The following is a 26,567-nucleotide window of genomic DNA, read 5'->3' on the forward strand; positions in this document are numbered from 1 at the left end:
CTTTGAAACCAGCGAGATGTTGCGAATAAATCCTTCCCATATTAAACAGTCTCAGCCTGGGAACACCCTTCCTTCTACCTGAGCGTGCTGTCATCGTTCTGCGTAACTGCTGTCTAGTTTAGTCTCGTAGCAAACGCCATGTCAAACGGCAAGGTGTCGACTGCACATGAGAAGAATCGAGCGCCATCAGTTGTTGAAACTTGTCGTCATCCATCCAGTGAAGTTGTCTGCAGTTATAAAAGGCTAAATTGTGTACTCGCTTTGTGAAACCAATAACGGTGAGTTTATCCTAAAACATCAAGGAACAAACCGGGCTAACTCAGTTAGCCATGTAGCCTACGTGAAACTGCTCTGTCCATGTTGCCAGGTAGCGTATGCCTGCTTCATACCAAGCTGTGATGTGACTGGACATGCTAGGAAAGGTCAGCTTCAAACAAGGTCAAAGTATAAAAAATGTGAACCCTGATGGCGCTGAACTTGGCTTTATTTTCAGCTGTGCGCCACACCAGGCTTAGCATGGCTGCCAAGTCAGGCTTCAACGCTCCCTCCACAGGAATTGAATGGCTTGTGAAAGCCACTTTAGTTTTCTTCTCTCTGCTCTGTGAAAACAGAGGCCAGTTAATTGCTGGAAGCGAGAAACGGTGTGGTTGATTTCAGCAGAGACATTGTACCTGTGAGGGGACATTTTAACTGGAATCGGACGAAGCCAGCAACCGCAGGGAGGAACAAGTATGTCTATGTATGAATCCTCCCCAAGACCTCAATCTCTTACTTTTCTCTTTATTTCCTCCATCGTTCTTTTCCATTCCCGCTTTCCTTTTACTTCCCTTCCTCTTCTTCCCCATTCCTTTCTCGTGCGGTGAAGTCCCCCCTCACAGCCTCCACAGCTTGAAACGGTTATGTAAGCAGCCGAGTTATTGCCGCTGTCCTTCAGCTAAATTGGTCGGGGCGACCCCGGAGAAGAGCTTCGGCTTATTTCTGAGGCCGTACAGACTGCTGCTCCCGTGGCTCTGCGCGCCCGGTCATTAGAAACAGGCGAGCGTACCTGTTTTTCCTGGAAAAGGCTGCTCCCGAGGCGACAGATGTGTGTTAACAGGGCTCACATCCATCAGGGCCGGGATGTTTGCGCGGTAATTGGACGTTTCAGTCTTCCCTCCGCCGTGCTGTCGGCTTCCTGGATGTCTGAATTCGAGGTTTTTTTTTTTCCAGAAATATTCTGAGAAATTCGTTTGCTAAAATGTTCTTATTGTGTAGTCAGGCTGGTCTGTAGAAGACATGCGTGACTGGATATAGCTGGAGAATAGAATCTCCCTCCAAACCAGATGAGTTGGCTATTGGTGACATATTGAAGATCTGTTTTATTCGGAAGCCTGAACCAACAAAATAAATGAATAAAACAAATGATGAAGTCAGATTTATTTTCTTCACGCTTGTCACCTTGTGTAGTGGCGTTCCATTCTTCCGCCTTTGACGATTCAAATGTAATATTTGAACCATTCTTATTTAACGGAGCTCATGCAGAAAATAAATGTCAAATTGGGAAAATGAGCAGATCTACAAGTACCTAATTAACCCTGGATTGGGTGCTCCTTCTAATGGAATTCCTTTCTGGATTATTCCCAAGGTTCAAGGAATCGCAGCGTTAAACGGAAGCTACAGCCTCAACTGCAGGCCATTAAGATCTCCTTGTGATAACAGAGGGTCAAAATCGCTTCCGTGTGGAACTCCCTGCCTCTGTGTGCCTTGGACAATGACCGTGCTGTCTAAGCAAGGCTGCTGTGCCTATTGTGTGTGTGTGTGTGTGTGTGTGTTTGTCTGAATAAAAAATAAATAAATAAATAAAAAACAACTGTGTGGCAGAGGGAAGTGACCCAGTTTCAGCATACGTAAGAAGGCTATTGTGTGATATGGAAGTCAAGCAACAATGGCCGCTTCTGGAAACTCCAGGCTGAAGCATCCCCCATTGCATTACAGAAACGGTATACTCCGTTCCTACGGTCCATTCAGCTGTTGTGAAAGAGCCCATGTCACTTATGGTAAGACTTCTTTTTGGACGGCGTTGGGTGACCATGAGGTGGTGTCAATGGGGGGGGGGGGGTTGTTGTCCCAGCATTCGGTAAACATAACCTCCCCCATCACCTTGGAGTTTTGCAAGCTGCCTGACTTTCACGCTTACCTTCAATATTTTGCCACTTGCGATCGCTGCATAATCTGTCTCCAGGAGATAAACTGCTTCCTCCATGAACTGGTATCTGATTGCCAAGAATGCTGTGGTGAAATGGGGGACCGCCGGCAGGACTGGACTGAGGCCTAACGTTCAGAACTGTCACGCAGGATATGGCTCGCCTGTCCCAGCCAGGGGAATCAGAGTAAAGTCAATCAATCAGGCAGTAAACCAATCAAAATGTATTTCGATCACCCATTTCACGGTTGCATTGTCACAAAGCAGAGAGAGGATCCAGAACGAGGCCCATCCATGCCTTTCGCATGATTATTGCACCTTTCAGGGTTGTTTTGCCTGTTCAAACTAGCTCTGCGTATTTTTAGGGAGTTCACATATTATTATAATCTGCATTTTTCATACCTTTTCGGTAATCTGTGTTTTGAGTGCAGTTTGTTCCTGCAGTGTGCAATTATGTAGCTGTTGGTCCCAGCAAGCTGAATTTTCGGGTGGTTTATTTTTCATGGGAAGTACAATTATGTTATGCAGTTTACATATTACAGTATGCTGAATTTTTTCCTGCCGTGAGTCATAATAGAAACTGTGGTGGTAATAGAAACATTGGTGATGCTTGTAATAATAATCGCTAGTCCTCTGAAATAAGGAAGTTGGGCAGTTCTTCTGATATTACCGGAAATAAGAAACAATGGCCCAAAACTTTGGGTTTATGGTGCAGTCATTTGAGAAGGGCAGAAGAGAGCTGACAGTAGGTAGACTGTTCAGTGGGGATTTTCCGTTATTGTCAGTCAGTAGTTATTTTAGAATGGTGAGGTCATGCAGGAAATGAGGTTTAAACATTTGGTTTTGAAAAGAAAAGAGTTGGGGGTGGGGGGGGTGGGGGCGGACTGCATTTTTCTTGTATAAATTCATGTTCGGCATGAGTCTGTGATATTTATTGTGTTTTCTCGGCTAAAAGGCAACAGATGGGTCTTCAAATGTCTTACAGTGGGTGGTGAATTAATAGCAGTTGTTTCACCGATAATGTGAGCCTCTGGTGTAAATCTGTTCAGTCATGACATTGGCAGCGCTTACAGCTGGTTCGTATCTAAGTGTTTAAGCTGAATGGGCCTGAAAATGCACCATACTGCAGTTTCAGATTGCCCCCAGAGCGCTCTCTCTCTCCCCACCCCCTCCGCGAAAAAAGCGCCAGCCCCAGCCCTGCGCCGAAACGAGGAAAGCCGTAATCCCTAACGGCGTGTGTCCGGACAGCCGGTGATTCTGTGCTGCGTTTCAGAGCGGCTCTGCGCTGAACGGAGGTCACAGTGCTGTCCTCCACCGCCGTCGCTGTCGGGGCCCAAATACAGCCGGAAAACCGTCCGGATGAGCACGGCCCGGGCTGCACCGTGTGACCTGCTGTGCATAATGCTCCAGTGTTCCTTGTTTGTCTCGTTTCAAACCCCCCCCCCCCCCCAAACACACCGATGCACAGCAATGCGGGCCATTACACCAACGATATTTTAATCCAGTGAGAGAACCGGTCCGGTATGAAAAACACAAGCGTATCAGATGGCGGTTGTCTGGCTTTTTTTTTTTTTTTGCGCTTTTCCCCGAGGTCGACTCGGACTTATTTTGTCTCCAGTGTTGCGCGCCTTGAGTCGCACGGCTCAAGGCTATCGCGTTTCCTTTCTGCGCTTTAAATACGCGCGGCGCGCTGCCGTGACCCCCCCCGGGGGGAGAGCAGGGCCCGCACCGTGCGGTCGAGCTGTTCGACCGTGGTTAACCAGCTGGCCGGGTTCACGCCGGTGCAGATGTGATTACTGTAACAGGTAGCCACAGCTTTACACTGGAAAATCTGTTCCAGGAAACACTCGGAGGAGAACAAAAGCGCTCTCCACTGGGTACGTGCTCACAATCTTGCGCTATTTTTTCACCCTGGAACGAGAGGGAAAAATGTGTTTACCTTTGCTTTCTTTTTTTCCCTCTCAAAGCTAATGCCATGGCCTTGTTCTGGCAGACTCCTGACATGGCCAGGTTAACCTTTCAGTAATTTGCTGTGATATGTTTATTTATAGTGCCCTATTTATATCTTAATAAGCCTCCGTGGGTTTGAAAGGGGGAACTATTTGACTTGAGGAGTTTCAGGCCACGCTAATTGGTAAAACCACATCCTTTCCACTCCTTCAGGCCAAGCTGTTGGTTCTCTTTGCCCTGCTCATCCCTCATCCCTCCTCTGACTCTTTCCCCCAGAATGCTGCTGTGACTCATCACCATGACGATGGCAGAACTGTCAATGCTGAGGTCAGGACCCTTGGTTACTGGATTCTCTTGTCACAGATACAAAGGGAATTGTTTTCGGTCATGTGGTCTGAGACTGCGGTCTGGACATTTCTCCATCCAGGGGTGTGTCTCTCTCTCTGTGTCCCTCTGTCTCTGTGTCCCTCTCTGTGTCCCTCTCTGTGTCCCTCTCTGTGTCCCTCTCTGTGTCTCTGTGTCTCTCTCTGTCTCTCTGTCTCTCTGTCTCTCTGTGTCTCTCTGTGTCTCTCTCTGTCTCTCTCTCTCTCTCTCTGTCTCTCTGTGTCTCTGTGTCTCTCTCTGTCTCTCTCTCTGTCTCTCTCTGCGTCTCTCTCTGCGTCTCTCTCTGCGTTCTCTCTGCGTCTCTCTCTGCGTCTCTCTGCGTCTCTCTGTTTCAGAGACTCAGAGTCTCTCTGTCTCTCTGTGTTATCACACGTGGGCAATCTCTCCGTTACCTGGCACAGGTGGATTAAAAACGGAGTCAGCCAGGGTGGAGTCACTGTCTTTAGTGCCCCCCCCCCGAGATTACGGGGGTGCACAGTACAGTCGTGGCCTCACCCCTCCCTGTCCCCTCCAGCCTGCTCTGTCCCCTGGTCCCTGTGCCAGAACTCCCCGTTTTATTCAGCTAAAAGGATAAAGTTTCTGCCATCCCTCGTTCTTTGGGAGCCTGTGTGAAATTGAACGTGAAGCTGTGTGCCGGGTATGCGATGGGCTGATAGCCCCCCCCCCCCCCTCAGACGGGCTTGAATAGTATCTCCAGCCGATCTTGAGCACCCACTCACTGGAGTGTGTTTACATACTGGGGCCTGGCCGCAACATTCCACACAAATAACCCCCACCGTCTTACTGAGTCCACCCCAATTCAGACCTCCAAGGTGCAAGTGCAAGGTTTATTTTTTTATTTGCTTACCTACCCCTGCCTCACTTATGTACCCCAGAAAACGTCCACAAGCTCCAGTCAACATAACTTTACAGCGTTTAGCTGAGGCTTGTGACGTAGGTGAAGTCTTTATTTTATTTTTTACATTCAGTCCCGCTCTCCTGCTGGATATATCTACTGAAGCAGTTCTGGTTAAGCCCCTTGTTCAGGGATACTTGTCACTCAAACCCACAACCTTTGAACTAAAAGCACAGTTCCTCTCTTCCATAAGAAATACGATGACATAAGTTTTTTTTTATTTTTATAAAGGAAATGCTTCTGAACTTTATTTCCCAAAAGTCCTCGTCAGCCATATAACCACCCACCCACCAGCAGTAAGTCCAGGCTGCCTTCCTGAATTGATGGGCTGTTTGACTGCGCTCTCTGACGGTGGATATGAGTGCCGGTCCAATTCGTGCTCCTCGTTAACGTCTCCTCCCGACTCCTCCGCGGAAAGTCCCGCCCGTCGCTCCCGTTGTTTCCGGTGCAGGTAACAGGGCCTCCCGCTGGTCCTGGGGGATGAAGGGCGGGTTTGAGGAAAAGGAGGGACTCCTCTCCCCGGTCTACTTCTAAATCTAAATCTGACCTCGGATAAGCCCCACCGGTTCGTCTCTACTTCTCTCTCCCCCTCCTCTCTCTGGGCAGTGCAGCGGGTCAGCTGTACTGTACTTGTAATGACCATCATACACCGCGCGCATATTTTCATGGTTATGGCGCGTGTGTATTTATAACGGTGGCGTCATGTCTCGTGTTGTTTGGCAGGGGAGCTGGCCAGAGTGTTGCAAGTGCGCTGGCTGTTTTTAAGTCCAAGTGACGGGTGTAACATGCGTCGGTGTTCAACTCTGCAGGGGAAGAAATCTTTGTCTCGCTCTCTCTCGCTCATACTGGTGGTGTTTTGTGTGGGTAGGGGGAAGTCTGGGGGTGTATGGGGGAGGGTTGTTTTTCATTTTGGTTTTTTTAATGAGATGGACTGAATGAATGTCCCAATAAAGTCGGTTTAAAAACCTCTCTCTCTCTCTCTCTCTCTCTCTCTCTCTCTCTCTCTCTCTCTCTCTTGCTCTCTTGCTCTCTCGCTCTCTCGCTCTCTCGCTCTCTCTCTTTTGCTCTCAAGCTGATTGATTCATGGAATTTTCTGTGGATTCTCGAACAGTAGCAGCCAATGTCTCTGAGTCCAGATCTATGCCATGTCCCTGGGTGGGGAACGGAATATGGATTTTTGAGCAGAGTAATTTTCAATCGCTGCAGTAATTTACCACCCCTGTCCTGCTCAGCCCTGCCTACAGTCGCTTGATTGACAGCCTTTTGGCGGCTCTTGGCCCAGTGTGTTGCACTCAGAGTGCATGTAAATCCAGACGACTGTTTTGGCGACCTCCAGCCATTAATCATCTCCGTGAGGTGTGTTTCCGTATGTTTTCGCCAAGTATAAGGTGAAATTCCATTTTTAAATAATGCTTTTTTTCTTTTTCTTTTTTCTTTTTTGAGAAATAGACACGCACCCCCACACAGTTTCCTCTCCTGGTCATTTGATCCAGCTCTTGGACCCAGCCCAAAATGGAGCCAAACTTGCTCAACAGGACTGCGGCACAGACTAAGATCATGGCTGTGTGTAAAGCGATCCATCACAGGTGAACTTTGACCTCGGGGGGACTTCGAGGTTCAGGAGACGTGTCAGGCCAGTACGTCTCTGGATTCTTTCGGGGGTAACACCAGAGCAGTGTAACGGACACCTCTGGCTGCGTTACCCAAGAGCAGGAAGCGCATTTAGCTTTTTAAAGAGGGCTAATATGAGCCCTTGCTCTCTTCACTCACCACGGCTGACTCCCTGAGATGCAGATATGATGTCAAGTCATTCTCAGACCGGGACATCAGCCCCGGTAGTCCTGCAGCGTTCCTGCACTTCCCTGTTTTTGGGCTCTGTTTTGGTGCATGGCCTCCGTTTCCTCCCGGGGCTGTGACTGGTGTCGATTTTCTATATTTGGAACAAACATTTACTGGCATTTGCCACACCACATTAGCCCTGTAAACACAGTGAGACTGAAATTTGCATTGAGTCTCACTGAATGTTTTTCATTTTCGGTAAGGGCAGTCTTGACCCTTTTAGGGAGTGAGATCACGATATGCTGATGTGACAGTCGCGACTGCATAGCTGCCAACTGTGCCAGACTCGCACTTCCAGGCTCTGTCTCACACCCTCATGTCATTACATTACATGTCATTTGGCTGAGGCTTTTTATCCAAAGCAACATACAGTTGATTAGACTAAGAAGGAGACAATCCTCTCCAGCGGAAGCCTCTCTCAGAGAGGTTGGTCTGACCGGGTCGGGGCGGGGGGGAGGTGCCGGTGATTAGCGGTTGGCAGGCGGCCAGAGTTGGCATGGACACAGCGGTGGGTTGACAGGGGGGAGTTGAAAATGAGACCAGTATGAATCTGTCTAGGAGGGGAGGGGGGAGGGGTTGAGGTGAGGGGGGTTGCTGTAACAAGGCCAGGTCAGGTGCAGAAGCCTCTTCATCTCCACTGGGGGGGGGTTGAATAAATGAAAGGCGGAAGGAACCGTCAGCCTTGACCCGTCGTCAGAAGCAGCCGACGCCCGACAGTTTCTTTCAGCAGAGCGCTCCTGATCAAACGGCGCTTGCGGCGCGCTTTAATATTCTGCTCCCGGCTCCCGCTCCTCAGCGCGCTCCTGCCACTCCTCTGCTGGTTCCTCCACTGCGCTTTGAACCCTGAAGATCTGAGGCTCCGCTCCTGGCCCGTGTAATCATTATTACTCCCCTTCCTTTAAATCTGCTCATTACCTCTGCCTCCATCCCGACATGCTGCCGTCGAGCAGGTTCAGCTGTTTGTAGTCATTCAGTGACCGTGACTACATATCCCTGCATCCCAATGTTCAGAGAGCGCAGTAATGCACACGTACACACATACACACATGCACTCACACCTTGGTTATCGGATTTGCAGAGTGTTGGAACACCCTGTTGCATTGTGGTACAGAAGGATGTGAGAAAAAAAAAACAAAAAAAAAAACTGCTGTACCTGTGTTGTTTACATTTGAGATTGTCATTTATATCATTGAGCGACGTACAATGAAGTGCAGATTGAACACAGGAACAAGTGTGAAGAGGACAGTACGGTTCCGAGCCCTAGCGTGACCATGCAGCTTTGAAGAATACATCAACTTACGAACTAGCATTCCACGGTTGGCAGCTAGAATACCACGAGTACAACAATACAATAGCTAATACTAAACAACAATATCTATATGTAAGTTGGTTTGTCCTTATTCAACAGGGTCAGCAGCCTGCTATAGTCCAGTTCAAATGCCCCTTCAACCCCTCCCCCCACCCCAAACCTTGTACTGCACCTTCTGGTGTTAACCCAGGTGTTGGCCACTTCATGATAAAACCTGAAGTGGGTGAGATTGCGGTTTATTTATTTATGAGCAGGAAGAATGCCTACACCCCTTCCAGTAAATATTACCGCCTGTAGCTGGCAGTTATTCACTGTTGTGGTTTTTGCTGACATGAGCGCACTCGCAAACCAACGGAAAGAGGATTGGTTTGATTGTTTGACCGCATACAAACCATACCTCCCCCCCCCTCTGCAGGGTGGCTTCGGCCCTGTTCATGACTAAAATTGTCCGCGTCCATCTTCTCTGAACAGAAGGCCACTCTGGATCCTTAACCTCAGGACCGTGTTAGTTCAGAGGTCAATCTGTCAAAAAGAGATGTTCTCCCAAACAGGTGTTCGACTGAGGACAAGGCGCAGGGAGTGGAGCGCGCAGTTATTCCCGTGCACCGCGTACGCGCCGGAACTGTGCCAGGTGAACAGCCATTCGGGGCTTTGCTGATTCAACAGACCAACAAGCCCGGGCGGAACGTGTGTTTCCATTTATTTTTAGCCCATAATGCTACCTGGGATCCTGGCGCTGGAACAGGCTCCGTTTCCTGGAAGCAGAAATAACACCCTGTCAGCGAGGGTTTCCTAATTTGGCTCGGCGAGGCGGGCCTGCGGAGAGCCGTGTTCTGAAGCCCTGGCCGGTCTGCGCGGGCGTCTACGGGCGGCGTGTCGAGCTCTGCAGCGGAGGGACCGGAGCCAGCGTTCCTCCCGAGGCCGGATCGCTTCAGCATACCGAGCGTTCGGTTTCACCCCGCCGCGTCAGAGCCTCGTCTGGCCAATCCCGGCGGTGCGCTAGCAGGCCTTGCTGTCTCTCTGGCTTCGGCGTGTCCTGCCAGGGCCGGACCATAGCGTGGCCCTGTTTTTGGGCTCTGTTTTTGGTGCATGGCCTCCGTTTCCTCCCGGGGCTGTGACCGGAGTCGATTTTCTATATTTGGAATAAAAATGAACAGGCATTTGCCCCACCACATTAGCCCTGTAAACACGGGCTTGATGGTGTAGATCTGGAGAGATCGTTGTTCCGCGCACGTGTAAGGTGTTGTGTCTTAAGACTGAAATTTGCATTGAGTCTCACTGAATGTTTTTAGTTTTCGGCAAGGGCGATCTTGACCCTTTAAGGAGTGAGATCACAATATGCTGATGTAACAGTCACATCTGCATTGTTGCCAACTTTCATGTGCTTGGCATGATACTCGCACTTCCAGGCACACCATCTCAGTAATACATGACATATCATTTGGCGACGTACAGTTGATTAGACTAAGCAGGAGACAATCCTCTCCTGGAGCAATGCAGGGTTAAGGGCCTTGCTCAAGGGCCCAACGGCTGTGCGAATCTTATTGTGGCTACGAATCGAACCACCGACCTTGCGGGTCCCAGTCATTTACCTTAACCACTACACGCTACAAGCCGCCCCACATTGTGATTTTTTACATAGTGGACAATGTAGCTCACGGTAAATATACGATTTATTTTGGAGGGAAGTGTTTAATCTCTCGCCAAGACAGTCTGACTACTGTGTCTTTGAGAAGGTAAAGCCAGAACCCTAAAATAATCGCCATTGTGTTTATTGCCTTTTTCTGTGTGAAAATGACTATTTCCCAGATCTGGGGCTGCAGGAGTCCCTTCTAATGACAGCTCAATTACTTTGGATGTCTTACTTACTGCCTAATTGCCTTCAAGTTAATAGACTGGAGGCATGAGGAGGGTATTTTATTCCCAGCCTGCACTGCGGTTATCTGACACGAAAAGAAGTGAGCATTAGCACATTTCTCCAGGAAAAATGGAACCGATCCAGGAAGGTTTCCTTCTGAACCTCGATGTGTTTTAAAGCAATTTCCTGCTGTAGCTGTACTGTTGGCATGTCAAGCTCCAGAGTGTTGGTGTGTTTGTGGTCTAGGCGGAAACTTCTAGAAGCATCTTTTCACCCCAAAATACCTTGGCTGAGGCTACCTGTCCCAATGCGGCCTGGGGTTTTGTACTGCTTCTAATGGCCTGCCCAGTTAGGCAGCAGCTTGGTGAGATGAAAAGATCCTTCCGTACACTGCACACCTTTTCCCTCCTCAGTTCCGTAAAAATGGAAGGGAAGTCTGCTTAACGCTGCGACCCAGCCCCGCTGTGCTCGTAAGGCCCGTAACGGCGAGTTGCTTATCCTCAGGAGCGTCACCTGTGGTCACCCTTTCCAGTGTGCATATGGATGAAGGTTTGAACCATTTTCCTTGGGGTGAGGTGTGTGGTGTCAGGACAACACATGGTGGAGTTGTGGGGTGGGGGGGGGGCAATGGAGAGCAATGGAGACAGCCCTCCCCTCCATTGCTCTGCTCCCTGGTAAAATAATTATCTTTAAATATTGTCAGTCATGCTCTGGCCCCCCGACTTGGGGCCGGGTCAGTTGTTTGACCGTTACAGATTTAAAAGTGAGAGGAATCATGACATCATGACTAATGCGAGCCGGCGGTGTGTCACTTCCTCTGCAAGCACGAGGGAAGAGTTACCCCTGCCTGCTTTCCCCACCCCTCCCCAGTCTCTCCCTCCCTTTCCCGGGGCGCGCTCGAACCGTGATTAATGTCTCCTCACGAATGGAGTGCCGGCCTCATCAGGAAAGCGGGACAATGTGTCAGCGCTGTTATGGAAACGGCATTAGGGCTGTTTGTATTGGACGGCTGCGGTTCGCCCCGTGCCAAGTTTACCCGTCTGGCGGACGGGTCGTTTCGGGCTGCGCTGCAGATGGCCACAGTGGGGCTTTCCGGAACCTTCCGGGCCTGACCTCATCGAGGTGAGCTGGCCTTTTTAAACGACGGCGGCAGAGTCTGAGACCATTCATCCTGAAATAAGGGGCCTTCCAGGAAGAAGACATTTTGCCGCCCACCAGGGTTTTCAGCGGAGCGTAACAGGATTTTGGTTGTGAATGTATAAAATAAGTCTTTTTTTCCAAACATAAGCCCTGTGTGCTGCTGAAGGGCTATATGAGCTGTTATTTATGTTTTTTGTTTTTAGTGTATCTCAGAGCATGGGCCAGGCTGCTTCACTTCTATCTCTAGTGTAGAAATATTCATTTTTAAAGGTTAGGTTGTGGGGTTATGGGTTAGATTTTATTCCCCGTTGCATGCTGTGCTTGCCAGCTATGTAGTCGGGGTGAGAAATAGAATGGCCCCTGCACCCCAGAATTAATTGGAAAATTTAACGGTTTTTGAACAGTTTTCAATTTAAAAAATCTATTTCAATTAGTTAGCCGGCTCGTTGAATTGAATGAATTGGAATGAAATTGGCCACGACCCTGGGGTTTTAATCTTCTGCATAGGGCAGTGTTTCAATGGGAAGATCTTTTCCAAAGAATAAAGATCTTCTGATTTTAAAAGCGCAACTTTTGAGGACCTTTACCGGCTGGACTTGACTTGGAATGCCAAATAGTGCCCAGGTTTTAAAATTAGCCCGCTAATGCTAACTGAGAGAATTCGGCAACATTCTTTCCCTTATCTAAACAATGCACCTTTTTGGGGGGTTTTTTCTGTGAATCGATATGAAACGAAACCAGCCGTCAGACCTGGTGAAGGTCAGGACCGGTACATAGGGAGGTGGGTGTATGACTGGAGGACTTCATCACCCACAGAAAAAGGGCTCTCCGCTAGCCAGAGCTGTCTCTGCAGGCCTTGACTGAGTCTGGTGACGTTCGGCGCGGGTGAGCCACGTGGATGTGCTGTGTTCGGTGTTCTCCCAGCGGCCGTAGACTGGACAAGGCTCTGTAATCACGTCAGTGATGAGACAACGCGACTGTCCAAGATCTAGCTTCGGTTTTCAAGGCGGTCAACTGTCCCCCACGCACCCTGAGATGAAGCTCATGGCGTCTGTTCTGGGTCCCATAACACAGCGGACTGCTTGGATCTCTCCTGGTGCACCGGGGCGGTAGGCTGCACTCTGTGTCCCATAGTGCAGCAGTCTGGTGACCATTGCACTATGGGACCATTTGTGTGGCATTTTTGAAGTAAATGGAAGTAGAAGTCAGCAGGCTCTTGTTAAGGGGCGGTCTAATCCATCAAGACCCATGTCTCTTCTCCCAGTGCGCCTGTACAATTGTGCTGCGTTACCCCCCTCTGAAGTACCTCTGTTATTCACTGTGTTCACAGCATGTAGAAACCTTACTACCCATGGAGATCTGTAGCTCTTTCTCTCTCTATGCTAGGGCTGTTCTTGGAGCCCTTCTATCCTCTGCACATCTCAGTCAACCGCTAGAGATCTCATTCAGATGCTAGTTATTAGGATTGTCAAATTAGGGTTGAAATTAAGACCTACAGGATGCTACAGTAGATCTCCAGGAGGGTTGGGCAGCCCTGCTCGAATACTGTGGGTTTGTCTTGTGGTGTATCCTAAAAAGTATATTAAAAATATGAATGCTGTTTGCTGGCAGCTCTATTTTTCTTTAGATATGAATGCCAGAGGATGAATGCTACCAGACTGAGGCTATAGGCCTAAAGCTAGCGCGCTTTCAACATCCTTGTGATAAGCTATGTGGATTTGGCTAATCTTGCTTTGGATGCAGTGTGTAATCCAACTCTGATAATCCCTTTTTATGGTAATACAGCGCTGTAAACGGTCAGGTCTCAGATGGAAATTGAAATGGTTTGCTGTACATTTCCAGTTGAGGTGCTGGGGTTAATTTCCTAATCTCCCAGCAGCCTCTCTGCTCTGAGATGTGGCTTTGGGTGAATTGGGTGTTTTTCCCTGCTGCCGAGTCGGCACATTTAGGGTTGATTGTAGGCAGAGCCGTTGGCTCTCAGACTGGTCTTTGATTGGGCAAGAGATCAAAGCCATGGTGCCCAAGGACAACAAAAGGCCTGACTGTTGTCCTATAAACTAATGAGCTGCAAGCTTTAGAAGGCAATTTTTTCAACCAATCTTGCCACTAGTTTCAATTCGGAATTGGGGAGAAGTAATTTTGTTCACCCAGTGCCAGGGTTTCAGAAGTTAAGAATGAACAGCAGCTCAGTGCGAGAGAATGCTTCAGGTCGTCTGAATAACATTCCATCACATTGGGGGAAGCGCATTTCTATGAATTCAATATTCATAAAGAATATGGTTCCTGAGACTGCAGATTTGAATAATTGAACTTCACATCTTTACACCTGGAGCGATGCTTGAACCACAGTTATTATTATTTTTTTGTGTACAGGATGACTGGGAGGAGATGCGTATTCACTCGCTCTGACGCATCAGGATATGTGAATGAATATCTGTGAGTTATCAGCAACGTGTCAGGTTTTCTGGCTGTTATGTGAGTAGTGATTAGAGAGAGAGAGAGAGAGTGTGAGAGCGAGAGAGGAAAAGAGGGGAAGAGGGCACAGGAAAGGGAGAGAGATGGAGATGGAGCAGGGACAGGGTGCAGGTGAGGGGCAGAGAATAAGACTGAAAAGAAGTGGGAGGAAGAGAGTGATTGGGAGAGGCTGAGAGGTATTTTCTGTGGAGGAGTTGCTGATGAGCAGTATGCGTTGGGCTGGCGATGATGGCCTCAGTATCTTGGCTGACTCTTACTGTATCCAGAGGAAGGATGTGGGAGGAGACGCTCCTCAAAGCGGCCAAACGCACAGCATTTCTGTTCCATCCTGAGCAGGGGATGATTGATTCAGACGGCCGGGAACCCCGTTTCTCCATCTCTCCGTCTCCCCTTCCTCTCCCTCCCTCCGCTCTACTCCCTCTCCTCCTCCGTGACGCTAGATGACTAGAGACGGAAAAAATTACGTGGGGCTCCCTTGCTGCTTCTGCCGTTTCCCCACTGAGCGTAGAGCATGGGAAAGCGGGTGTAGCCTATGCTTTCTGTCTCCGACACCCCCCCAACCCCCCCCCCCACACACACAGCGCCATCCTGGCTGGAGGGCTGAAGCCTAGACCAGGATAGGTGGTATGCTGGGTGAGGGAGGGAGGGAGGGAGGGAGAGACATTTAATGCACTGGGGACCGTCCAACCCCCCCACCCCTCTCCAACACTGATATCATCGCCCCTCCTGCCAAAGCCTGCGGAACACGGTCAGCACAATTGTTGAGTTTGGGATTAAGAGGGCTGGGTGAAGTTTAGGAAAACAGACTAATGGGCTCTGTGTAAACACCATTCAGGCCCCGCGCCTTCTCATCCCCTGTTTCCACGTCTGTCCACCCCAGCCCTCCGCACGGCGTGGAGGGTGAGGCCTTATATAGTATTGTCTCTGGCTCAACGGTCAGGATATCAGGCCTGCAGAGCTGGGGGCCCGGCGCTGAGCGGCCCCGCTGGTGATGAGGCGCAGGTCTCCGGCTTCCTCCGATGAAGAACGGGTGATTCAACATCGCCATAACTGGAGCTGAGCTCTGCCTGAGCGTCTCTCTGGCCTGCCACCAGGAGAGCACAGCTTCACAGCGTGTCGTTACTTTGTTCCAAGGAGAAAAAAAACAGTTTTCACTGGCAGGACGCACGCTGTTGCTAATTTACCGGCGGTGATGGGGGTTGAATTTGTAGCCTGACAGCAGGGGATTTGTCTATCAGCGATATCAGAGATTGGCAAATTAGCAGAGCAACACATCCACAAAAGGCCAATCGGAGTTGCGTAGCAGAGTTGGGATTGTTGGGAATAGGAATCCCTATTGCAGAATTCTGTATCACTACAATCCATATTGCAGAAATCCACATCACTAGAATCCATATCGCAGAAATCTGTGTCACTAGAATCCGCATCCCTAGAATCAACATTGCTAGAACCCATAACGCTGGAATACCCGTCGCTGGAACCCGCATTGTGGGCGAGCGAGAGCGCTTGCCGGGTGTGAGCAGCGCGCGGCACCAGCGGAGCCGCGCTCCGGCCAGGTTATTTATGTGTTTATATTACATGTTTGCACAGGGAGGCCCTGGGGAGACGGGCAGCTCCCTCTGTGCCAGACCTCACTTAGACGGAGCTCCGCGCCAGGCCTGGCTGTGCAGGAACCTGGCAGCGACAGGAGCTCTCTGGCCCCGTCCGCCCACCTGACCTCCCCGCGTCTGCTTTCCCTCAGGGGCCTGTGTTTGCACTGCGGACTCCGCCTCAGCCCCCGGGGGCCTCGCATGACCGCCCAGCGTCCGGCCTCAGAGAACGGGGAGAGGGGGGTACCTGTCGTCTGACCTGTGAGGTGAGTCCGGGAGGGTTTTGGGGGTGGGGGTGGGGGCGTTCAGGGGTGAGCTGTGTCTCACAGGACAGGGGTGTTTGATTGTCCACGCCTCTGTAGGCTTACACTTTATCAACATTGTTGGCGGAATGGCGAGACGCGCTCAGTTCCGGAGGGTGGCTGGCTCTGGAGGCATACGCTGGTCCCCCCAAATGTCTCGGGGTCCAGTCTCCCACTCTGACACCTTCTAAGCTGTGATCCATCTGTTATCCTCTCTGTCTTCAATCTGTCTGAATAAAATAATAAATATATATATATATATATATATATATATATATATATATATATATATATATATACATATACACACACACATGAAAGGATGATGAATTATAATAAGATAACAGTTTTTTAATCATTATGGACAATATACACTCACTGAGCAGTTTATTAGGAGGTACGCCTACTTATTCATGTGATTATCTAATCAGCCAATCGTGTGGCAGCAATGCACAAGATCTTGCAGGTATCATGCAGGTCAGGAGCTTGAGTTAATGTTCACATCAACCATCAGAATGGGGGGAATAATGGGATCTCAGTGAGATGGGCTGGTTTCAGTCTTTTTGTAACTGCTGATCTCCTGGGATTTTAACACATAACAGTCTCTCGAGTCTGCAGAGAATGGTACGGAAAAACAAAAGGCATCCAGTGAGCAGCAGTTCTGTGGGCAGGAACGCCTTGTTAATGAGAGAGGTCAGAGTAGAATGACTGTTCAAAGCTGACCGGAAGGTGACAGTAATGCAGATGACCACACATTACAACAGCAGAAGAGCTGAACACACAACATGTCAAACATCGAAGTGGATTGGCTACAGCAGCAGAGAACCTCAACAATAAGTCTAAATAAAGTCCTAATAAAGTGCTCACTGAGTGTAAATACCATTCAGAAAATACATTTATTTTTGTAATGCAAGTTAATTTATTATTTTTCCAACAGGATGCATAATACTGGGGAAACTTGTGCTTCGCATTTACATGGTATACATATGATCCGCCTATTTATTTTGAAGATCGTTGATGGGAAAATCATGGTTTTACAAACCGATTTTAATGTGTGTCTCTTCTTAAGTGACTTCTGTAGTTATAGATTTTCTCTTGCAAATATTCAAAGCCCAACAATAATTGTTGCTTAAACTGGCATGCCATGTAGTAATGACAAACACCTGATGACTTTGTTTTAGTGCCGAACAAGACCCATTTAAAATGAGGCTGCAGTTACATGATTTTTGTGTTGTATGCATTATGCATCCAAAAAAAAATAATGGCAAAGGCTCATGGGTAATGTGCTCTGTCTAAAGCTGTCCCCCGGCTTTGAGAAAAGGCCCTGGGTCATAACCGCTCTGGAGCGGAGCGGCCCTCCATAAGCAAACATGGGCCCTCCCCCCCCGTGACCTAGACACGCTGTGATGTCACGCACCAGGACAGGGAATGTCTACAATGTGAGGTCTGGAATTCTGCTCTGGCCCTCTGGGAGAAGTGGGTGGGAAAATAGCTGAGGGGACTGATGTGGGAACTTGCTTCATCCTGGAAACTTTCTTCTTCTTTTTTTTTCCTTGTGGGGGGTGGGGGGGGGGGGAGTGTGGTGGGAGACAATCAAGAACCGGTGAACACACACACACACGCGCGCACACACACACACACACACAGTCACTCCACGCTCAGTTATTCAAGTTCATATTTCATGGTTTAAATGGTGAATGGCGTTTAGGCATGGGGACTAAATACTCCTCATGAATGCAGGCAGAGGTCGTTTTCAGGCACAGGCCTGCATTTACTTTGCTTGTTATTGGCCAGTTTCTTCTCATTAGATTAGCACAGTGCCCTTATCGGCGATGTGAGGCTGTTTGTTTGTTTTAGGAGGAGCTGCAGACTAATTGAGGTTACCGGAGCTTGGCACACTCTCCGTCCGTCTGTCCTTTCTTGTCCGAGTCTTAATTTGCGATTTCTGGGTCGCCCTGGCTCTGCTCTGGCCATGAAAAAAGGCCCACTTTATCAAGCTTCCGTAAAATTGGATGTGGCGGTTCCAAGATGAGAAGGCATCTAGCTCTAAAACAGTATTCCCCCAACCGTTGGGGCACAAAGAAACGTTCTTTTTGGAAGAGTCGGGAGAGAGGAAGTCTGTTCGACTGAACCCAATTATTTCTAAATTGTGAGTCACTGGTAATGAGGTCATTACCGAGACCCTGGGAGAGAGGAGAGGGCGTTCCTGGGTAATGACCGTATATGTGCATGAACCGCCTGACCGCAAGCGTTAGGGTAAACGGTCACGCCGCATTCTGACCCTTTGCAAATGACCAACCGAACATGTATGGCCTAGAGGCAAACGTCATATAATATGTATGGTTTGGTCGCATCTCCAAAAAGGGTATAACTGTTTCTGTGGGGATCTGAATAGAGGTAGAGTGTAGTCAGTGTAGTCCTGTGATTTTACGTGTACCTATGAAATATGCAAGCGTGCGTGCGTGCGTGTGCGTTGGATTCAGATTATGAAGGAACGCATTACTTGTCCAGTTCAATTCACTCACCCTGTTCCTTTCACAACGGATTGCTAGGCTACACAACGCAGTTCATATCTTCCACAGTCATTAACTGAAACACTAGCTGCGTGCGGGCCAGGGGTCAATCCTGATCTAATTCCGAATGGATTCCACCGTTCTTTCTCCCCTGGACATGTTTTTTCTCATTTCTTTAAACGTCGTTTTGATCTGGAGCGTGGGCGTAGCCCTGGCGTCTCCGGTAAGGCAGACGGTCACTGGACACCCGCGATCGATGCTTCCAAATGGGGCCCCAAATGGAGCGGGGGAGGGGGGCTCGGCCCGGGGGGGGTCTCTCCGTGCCTCCCGCTGAACTGCGCCGACCGCTTCACTGACGCCGCGTAATTGCTTGAGAGTGTGCTTTCATGAGAGCCCGCGCAAACACTGCACCCCCCCCCCCGCCCCGCGGCCAGCGTGTGTGGGCTGTGAGACGAAACCAGAGACGCGCCGGCCCAGCTGTCGGCTGTCCCGCGGCATTCTGGGAAGCCCGGCGCGGGCTGGTTTCTCTGGGCACCGGGTGAGAGAGTGACGGGCACCGGGTCTCTGCGGGTCACACGACTGTCTGGGCTGGTTCAACTGCTCCTGAACCCCCCCCCGTTAGTGGTGTCTTGAGTTTCGGGATTTCGATAGAAGCAGCACAAAGGAGGGGGTACAGTACATGGGATGTTTTCCAAAATAGGTTTTTGTTTCCTGCGTTTAATTACAGTTTCAGTCTGAAACTAATTAAATTTTATCGGAAATGTAATTGGCTTAATGTGCCCATCAGCCTCAGCTGATGTACGATGACTAGTTGAGCACAAAATGGCTGCCGCGCACCTGGGCCGGTACTTGTCGGTTACTGAGGTTAGTGCCCCCTCCCCCTTCACCGTAAAGCTCCATGAGATCACGGGATAGAGGACGCCGCGTAGATGCGATCCATAACTCTAATCTTCAGCGTTATTGGATGTGTTCAGAGTGAGGCGGCCGCGGTCGACCTCCACCGCCGCCCGTGCAGCGCCTGAATTGAGCGGCGTGCCCCGCGGCTGCCATCAATAAGCCGGAGTCGATGAAAGCGTGCGGGCGTGTGCGTTCCGGTCCCGTGCACACGGGGCGCGGCGTGTCTGACGGAGACGGAGCGCCCGGCCCCTCTCCCCTCCGCTGCAGATGGCGCTCAGATCGCCGCCATCAATAACGCCGGCCGGTCGATCCCGCGCGCCCGAGGGTCGTCCGTCCCTCCTGGCCGCCCGCGATCCCGTCGTCGTCACGGTTACCCCCAACTGAATAATGCAGCTGTTTCCGTCACCGCTTCAGAGAAAATGAGGTCCCCCCGCACCCCCCCACGCCCGAAATATGTGTAACTGGCCTACGTAGGAGCGTCGGTTGTTAGAATGTCATGTGGTAAGTAATGTAAGATAGATACGATACGGTTGTAATGTTACGTAAGAAATGTAAATGCTACGTGATCGTGATGTAATGTCAGTAATGTCATGTAAAGGCTGGATGATTGTAAGGCCAGTAACATTATGTGAATTTGTGTGCAAACTAGCCATAAATTTGAACTTCTTGCAGACATAATCTTTTAAAATAATAATAATAAATGCCATGTGTATTGTTATTATTGTTCTTATTCTTATTACACATTACATTTTAGTGATTTATTCAGCACAAACTCACAAATCAAGTGAACCAACATACCAAGGCCTGTGGCCTTGTGAGCAGTTAAAACATAAGCACCTAGCTGTAACTAGCCCAACTGTAAGCCATGATCGGAATGAGCACTGTTCTTCTATCAGAATGTATAAAGAGCACAAATGAAAGCAGAGCTTTGTGGGAAGCCTGGGTCCCTCTGGGTGTACCCTGTACTTCCGGGAAGGAAGCGGAGACCCAGGGGAGCCTGGGAGTGAGTGAGGGCAAAGTGAGAGTTTAACCGCTGCCTACTGTACTCTACGTGCCCCTCAATCAGCCATAAATCTCACTGTTACAACTACAGCCGCCACCTTCAGCGGGCCTTTCACTTCTGAGGTCATTGTTATTTTTAACATTTGATTTCTTTCTTTTTTTTTTTTCTTTTTTTTTTTTTTTGCATTACTAATGTTATTGGAATCGCCCGCCGCGCCGATGAAATTGATGAATCATTCTCATGGCTGGTAGGTTTAGGAAATAATTTCTTTGAAACGGAGTATGAAATATTAAACCTAATTTTCCCTGGGTTTTGTTGATGGGGTAGTAATTTGATATGCCGTTGAGCGTCTCCTCTTGGGGGCGGTTTCAAACCTGTTGTGACACTTGATTTAGAGGCATTTTTATGTTGTGTCCTTATGGCCCGCAGCTTGTAATGTAATATTTCTGAAAGGTACATAGCTCGGTGGGATTGCTCTGTCTGTGCTCCAAGAGTTCGGCTTGGCTGGGGAAATTAATTAACCGAAATGTAGTTGCTGCTTCTCTGCTGTCAGTGCGGAGCGAAGCACAGATTATTTTATGTGAAAGTAAAGCAACACTGTCATTATCTTTTAGGTTTATATAATGAGCCATTTTATTTATTTGAAAAGCTTAGTGACTATGTGTTTACCTCGTGAAACCACTATTTTCTAAATTAACGAAAGCATTCCGTTCTCACTGTAGCTCTGTGGCCTTAATTAGCGGTAACGAATTTGAGTAAGCAATCGCCGTGTATTTGTTTTGCCTCTGTAACTCTTTTTAGCTAACTGCCCAATTTGTGGGGATGTGTAGCAATATCAGAGACATCAGAGACAAGCCCCCCCCCCTCCCCTTTCCCAAATCGCGCTGAACGGCTGGCCTCTCGGTTAATCTCCGGTCTTTGTCTGTTGCCGTTTTTCATCAGGGCATTGTCAGGCCGGTCCTCCTGGTTCGGTTTCCAACGAGCAGCTGTTTAAACGCGCCCCTGTATGTTTGCTCTTTGAAGCCGCAATGAAAAGCAGGATCCTGCCGTTTTTGGAGAGCGGGTCACCGAGTTTCCGTACCCCTGCCCTCTTAAAACCGCCTGCTGCGTATCACCGAAAGCTACTCTTAATTTTGGGAGTCTCTTGGCTGCTGGCTCATAAAAACAATTTCAGCCATTTCCTCCCTCAGATTGCTTTATCGTTGTGAAATTGCACCGGTAGATAACATCTCAACCAGTGCGGTCATATCTCTGAAACCAAAAACCCCCAAAGTGCAATATCAACAGTTAATGTGGTTTAATCCGCAGTCCTTCAGCATCGCTTTTAAAATGACAAAACCAAGACGCCGAGGGGACGGAAGGCAACGTTGTGATATTTGCATCTTTATTCAGTCTAAAAATCTCAACATCTGGAGCTCTTTTGTGCAGCCAGCGCAGTGGGAGAGCCTGTCGCTGCAGAAGCCCCACTGTTCTGGGATCAGTCTGACGCCAGATTCCACGCAGCGATGGGCTTGGTCAAATATATAAATGTCCAATTCCATGTCGTTCTGGGATCAGTGATTCAGAAAGACAAACTGCAAAGTGAATCGATCATGTCTGAAAGTAATGTTCAATTCCCTTTCTCCATCTCTCTCTCTGTCGGTTTCTGTCTATCTTTCCAAGTCTGTCTCTCTGATGGCTGAGTGATTCATACCTCTGAAACAGACTTGGTAGGACCTGTCCAGGATTTATCCATCAGTGTTTATTCAGATTCAGCCATATTACCTGCTCCACGGTGCCCTGCTGCCCTGAAGACACGTGAAAGGGCCGTCAGCCTGGGCATATCGATGAACTCGGACGCCTTTGTGGGTTCATCTCTGTCGTCGTAGGGGTCAGATTTCCTGTACGGGAGCGGGCAGTGTTCCTGTCCCTGTCAAATCTGCGGCTTCCCGGAAAAGAACGCTGGCGAATTCCCTGAAAGAGTGCTCTGTGGGGACGTGCTCCCCGTACCTCAGAGCTAAGCCAACACTAATCCCGCAGAGTTAATCTTATTAATCCACCCTGAAACTGTGAAAATATTTGCTGTGGCCCAGTCGAATCCTCTGTCAAGGGCAGCTGGTGTGGGATGTAGATGGGGGGGGGGGTTACATCTCGTCTCCCCCGGGATTATCTGGGGGTCCCAGTGTTCCCACTTTAATCCCATCAGCCTCCAGTTCTGTTATTGCCTCCCCGGCCCAAACTGAACTTTGACATTAGACCGTTACAGCGGGGCTGCCCGCCCCCCCAAGCCAACACCTCTCTCTTTTTGTTGTTGCAGCTGTGCACTACCTGGCTCTGAGCAGGGGGGGGAGATATAAGTTATGAACGTAAATAGCCCCATATTAAAGGCCACAGTCTGCACTCTAACTTAATATTTGTGCTTTCATTTTGAATCGTGTGTGCTGAAGCGCAGAGCCAAAACAACAGAAACTGTGTTGTTGTCCAAACACTGTGTGATAGATGGATAGCTAGATAGATAGATTCGAGGCATTGTAAATCATTTTGCCATTTGTCTGGAAGGTAGCGGGGAGGTAAGGAGGATAAACTGGTGGATGACTACATTGTATAGTCTGCCAAGGCGGAGAGCCACGTGAGCGATAACTCAGAACGAGTTATGTGCTCTGTTATGTGCCAGCGCTGGTAATGAATCCTGCTTCCCCGGGCCTGCTGACACGTTGAGAGAATGCCCGTGCTGTTGTGGCTTATTCGCTCCGTACTGTGGGCCGATGGAGAGGTTTCCTCACTCAGAGCGGGCCCCGGGGCCCCCGCGGCATCTGAAGTGGATTTGAAGCCTCTTCGCGTTCGGCGACTGTTACCCGAAAAAGTCACGCCAAGCGGGGCTTCGCGCGCGATCGTTTTCCACAGAGGAACGGAACGGAGCCGCTTCGAGGCCCCGCCGCAAATTAATCTCCCGGGAAACCAACCGTCGCTGCATGGGCTAAGAGCACAAAACATGCGCTGGGCCTGCGGTGCGTGGCCAGCTTGAGCTGATCTTCTTTCCGCTCTGGCTCCGTGAAGGATTGGAGTCTCTCTCTTTGTTTAAACAGCTTCTGCCTCCGTAGTAGAAATTACAGCGGAGGATTTGAACTCTGTATGCGTTGGAAGCTAGCCGGTGGGATGAGGTTGCAGGTGACCTTGACGTTAGGCTCATAGCTACATGCAGACCTACGGGACCACGTTTGTTGGCGTAGTCTTTGCCATCACGGTCCCTTCCTCTCATAGTTTAAAGGAACAGGTTCTCATTTCCTGCTGATTAACGGCCGGGCCTGCTCATCACCTTGACCTGAGCATGTTTGCCACGGGGGGCGCAGTCTGTGCGGATCGTGTCCCCCGCCCGCGCCGGGCGGCCGTTCCAGGAACAGTGAAGAGGAAATGGCTACGGCCGGGAAGTGCCAGGGCTGTGATGGATGCCCCCGCACCACGGTTAATTTATGGATGATAAGCTTTATCAGTGCTTTTTGTTTCCCCGTCCGGCCCGGCTTCGCGGGCGAGCACGGGGGCTTCCTGTGTGCGGTGAGGGGGGGGGGGGCGTAATGGTGCGAGGGTACCGGCGAATCGGAGCTGAAAGGCCGTTCGGTGTGTGACCCGCGGGCGCGGTTTCCACGGCGTGTTTGTTCCCCGCCTGCACATCCGCTGCTCTGAGTATCCTAGCAACGGGCTCTTCCCGCTCTGTGCCGAGCTCCCCGGGATGGGAATCGGGCACGCTTCCACTGGAAGGACAGATCTGATCATTTTTGAAGGATTTCTTTCAGGCGGCGGTCTGTTGCTGTTTTTGTTTTTCTGTCTCTTATTTCCCCCCCCCCCCCCCCCCCCCCCTCCGTGTGGCTTATTTTTGGTCCCGGGGATTCGGATTCGAAAGTTGCCTTTGTTCTTTTTTCCCCTCCTCCTTTAGTTAAACTTGCATAGAGGGCGGACACTGGGAATTAAAGTTTAAAACCCCCGACGTATCGCGCTGCGCCCTAAGAGCAGCCTGCGAGAGGAAAGGAAGGGAGGCGGAATGTACACACAGGAAGAGGGAGAGCACAAGCAGATCTGAGAAATGGTGCCCAAGTCCCAGACCGCCATTATTCACAGCCTGTGGCAGCGCTGCTGGTCTGAACTGTAATGAGACGTGTTCACTTGCGGATCGTGGCGAGGCTGAAGTTTCAAACGCCCCACCATGAATTTCCCCAACGTCCCCTTTAGCGACTCTTCCCAAAAGTGAAGAAGCCCCTTAATTTGCTGTCCGCACAGTTGTTTATTCTTTTGTGTGATTGTAGTTGTTTATCATGCAGCCTGTTTGTAACATAAAATGCCAATGTAGCCCTATCCTTGAAGTGCAGATTTCTTGGAATGTTTTTTTCGCAGTGTTGTCTTGAACTTCCATTGCTTTCAATTACCAGCCAACTACATCAGCTCAGTTAAGACCATTTTTAAATACATTTTTCAGAGTTTTCACACAAACCCCCAGTTAAGACCATATGAAAGGGTCAGATGTTAAATGGTTAAACAACACTGTGAATGACTTGTGTTCTCAAACACAGCTCTTGCGTTTGATTGATCCATCCAGTACATTCAGACTTGACGCGCACAGATTCTGTATGTAAGGGAAACGTAAAGGAACTCGGGAACAATAGCCGAAGACGTCAGCGGGTTAATGAAGCACATCCCGCAGGTTAGAGGGCACGGCTGGAGAAACGCTGAGATTTATGGGTACAGGCACGGATTGTGAAATGGTGTTTTGCGACCGTATCCGCTGAGACGCCACAGACTTGCGGCTCTCACCATGGCTGCTCTCGCTGCATAATTTATATCTGTGCCACTTTGTAAATTACACGCTCCCCGCTGCCTGACTTCTCCCCCCTGCGTTCGCGGTCCAGGCTTAAAACGATGCTAATGGAGGGATTTTACGGTTTGCCAAATTAACAAAAAAAATCCCAAAAAACAACACACGCAAACGCTGCCAGTGTTACACGTGTTTACAGACGGGAAGGGAACTGGATGTGCTGTTTGCATAAGTATCGCAGTGTAGAACGAAGGAAAAGTGGCCAGAAGAACAAGCTAATGTTCTGCTGCAGCGCACAGGTGATCATTTTGAGGTCTCGGGTAACCGGTCGGCCGAAAGCGCTCTTTCATTACGGAAGGGGCCGCGGCTTGGAGGCCTGTTATTAGCGGACGGGTTCACGGAGGAAAAGGATGGATTCGGTTTGGTGCGCGTTTTGTTTTCCAGGGGGCGGTTGTTTATGTCGTAGGGGAATGCGTCCTGCTGAAAAATTGAGGAAAACCTGCGTTGTTGACCTCCCCGAGAACGTCGCTCTGTGAATTCCCGCCCGTCTCTGAGAGGGCTGTCGCCCCCGTGCCCGCGCTGCGGAAAGCGAGGAAGAAGAATAAAAGGAGGGAGGAAGGACGGAAAGAAGCACGAGCTGGAGGAATGCAGAAGCGTCGGTTGCGATGAAGAGGCGCCCTTATGTAAGGCTCACGTGCGGGTGCTAATCCTCCTCTTTCTGTCTCAAGGTCTCGCTCCTTCACTCCGGGCTCCGCCGCTCCTCTCCGCTCCTGCCCCTGTGACGGCGCGCCGCTCTTCCCACACCGCCATCCCTTCAGCGGCTCCCCGCGCTGCCATTGGTTAGGCTCGCTAATCGATTGCGTTCAGTCACGGTTCTTAAGCGGGTAAATAACTGGATTGTCTTATATTTAGCGCTGCGTGTGCACGCTCGCACGTGCGTGTGCTCGCCCATGTTCAGCGCGTCCGGTCACAGACTGTGCTCATGCATCATATACAGAGTGGAGCGCGCAGACGAACACACGCAATGCTCACATTCCTCACTCACACCAACTCGACCATGTATTGTACAGTGTGCGCATGCAGACTGACTGGCCAATCCTCATGCACAGTATCTGGTCTGTTTATGTGTTCACTTGTGATCAACATCACGACACGTCCATGCCGACACAGAGGTATGAGCCCACGCACACGCGCGCACGCACACACATACACACTCCATCTCATGCATGCACTCTCTCTCACACAAACACACACACACACACACACACACACACATACACACACATACACGGACATATCCACACATGCACACACATACACACTACACCCTTGCTCATTCTCCCTCACTTGTGCACACACGCCTCTCTCTCTCTCTGTCTCTCTCTCTCTCTCTCTCTCTCTCTCTCTGTCTCTGTCTCTCTCTCTCTCTCGCTCTCTCTCTCTCTCTC

At 49.7% G+C, this 26,567-nt stretch overlaps 1 protein-coding gene across 5 annotated transcripts in view; it reads left to right on the forward strand.

Moving 5' to 3' along the window:
• The window catches only part of peak1 (pseudopodium-enriched atypical kinase 1), a 134,180-nt gene that overhangs the window by 8,351 nt on the left and 99,262 nt on the right, over positions 1-26,567 (forward strand). For 3 of the 5 annotated variants that reach the window (XM_061221894.1, XM_061221892.1, XM_061221891.1), the window contains exon 2: positions 15,774-15,887. The gene's annotated coding sequence lies outside the window, so the exon portion shown is untranslated. Of the gene's footprint in view, positions 1-4,408; positions 4,460-15,773; positions 15,888-25,847; positions 26,004-26,567 lie in introns of all 5 variants that reach the window. The other 2 variants (XM_061221895.1, XM_061221893.1) reach the window with 2 other exon arrangements.

This window comes from Conger conger, chromosome 15, assembly GCF_963514075.1.
Source record: "Conger conger chromosome 15, fConCon1.1, whole genome shotgun sequence".
NCBI classification, from domain to species: Eukaryota; Metazoa; Chordata; class Actinopteri; order Anguilliformes; family Congridae; genus Conger; species Conger conger.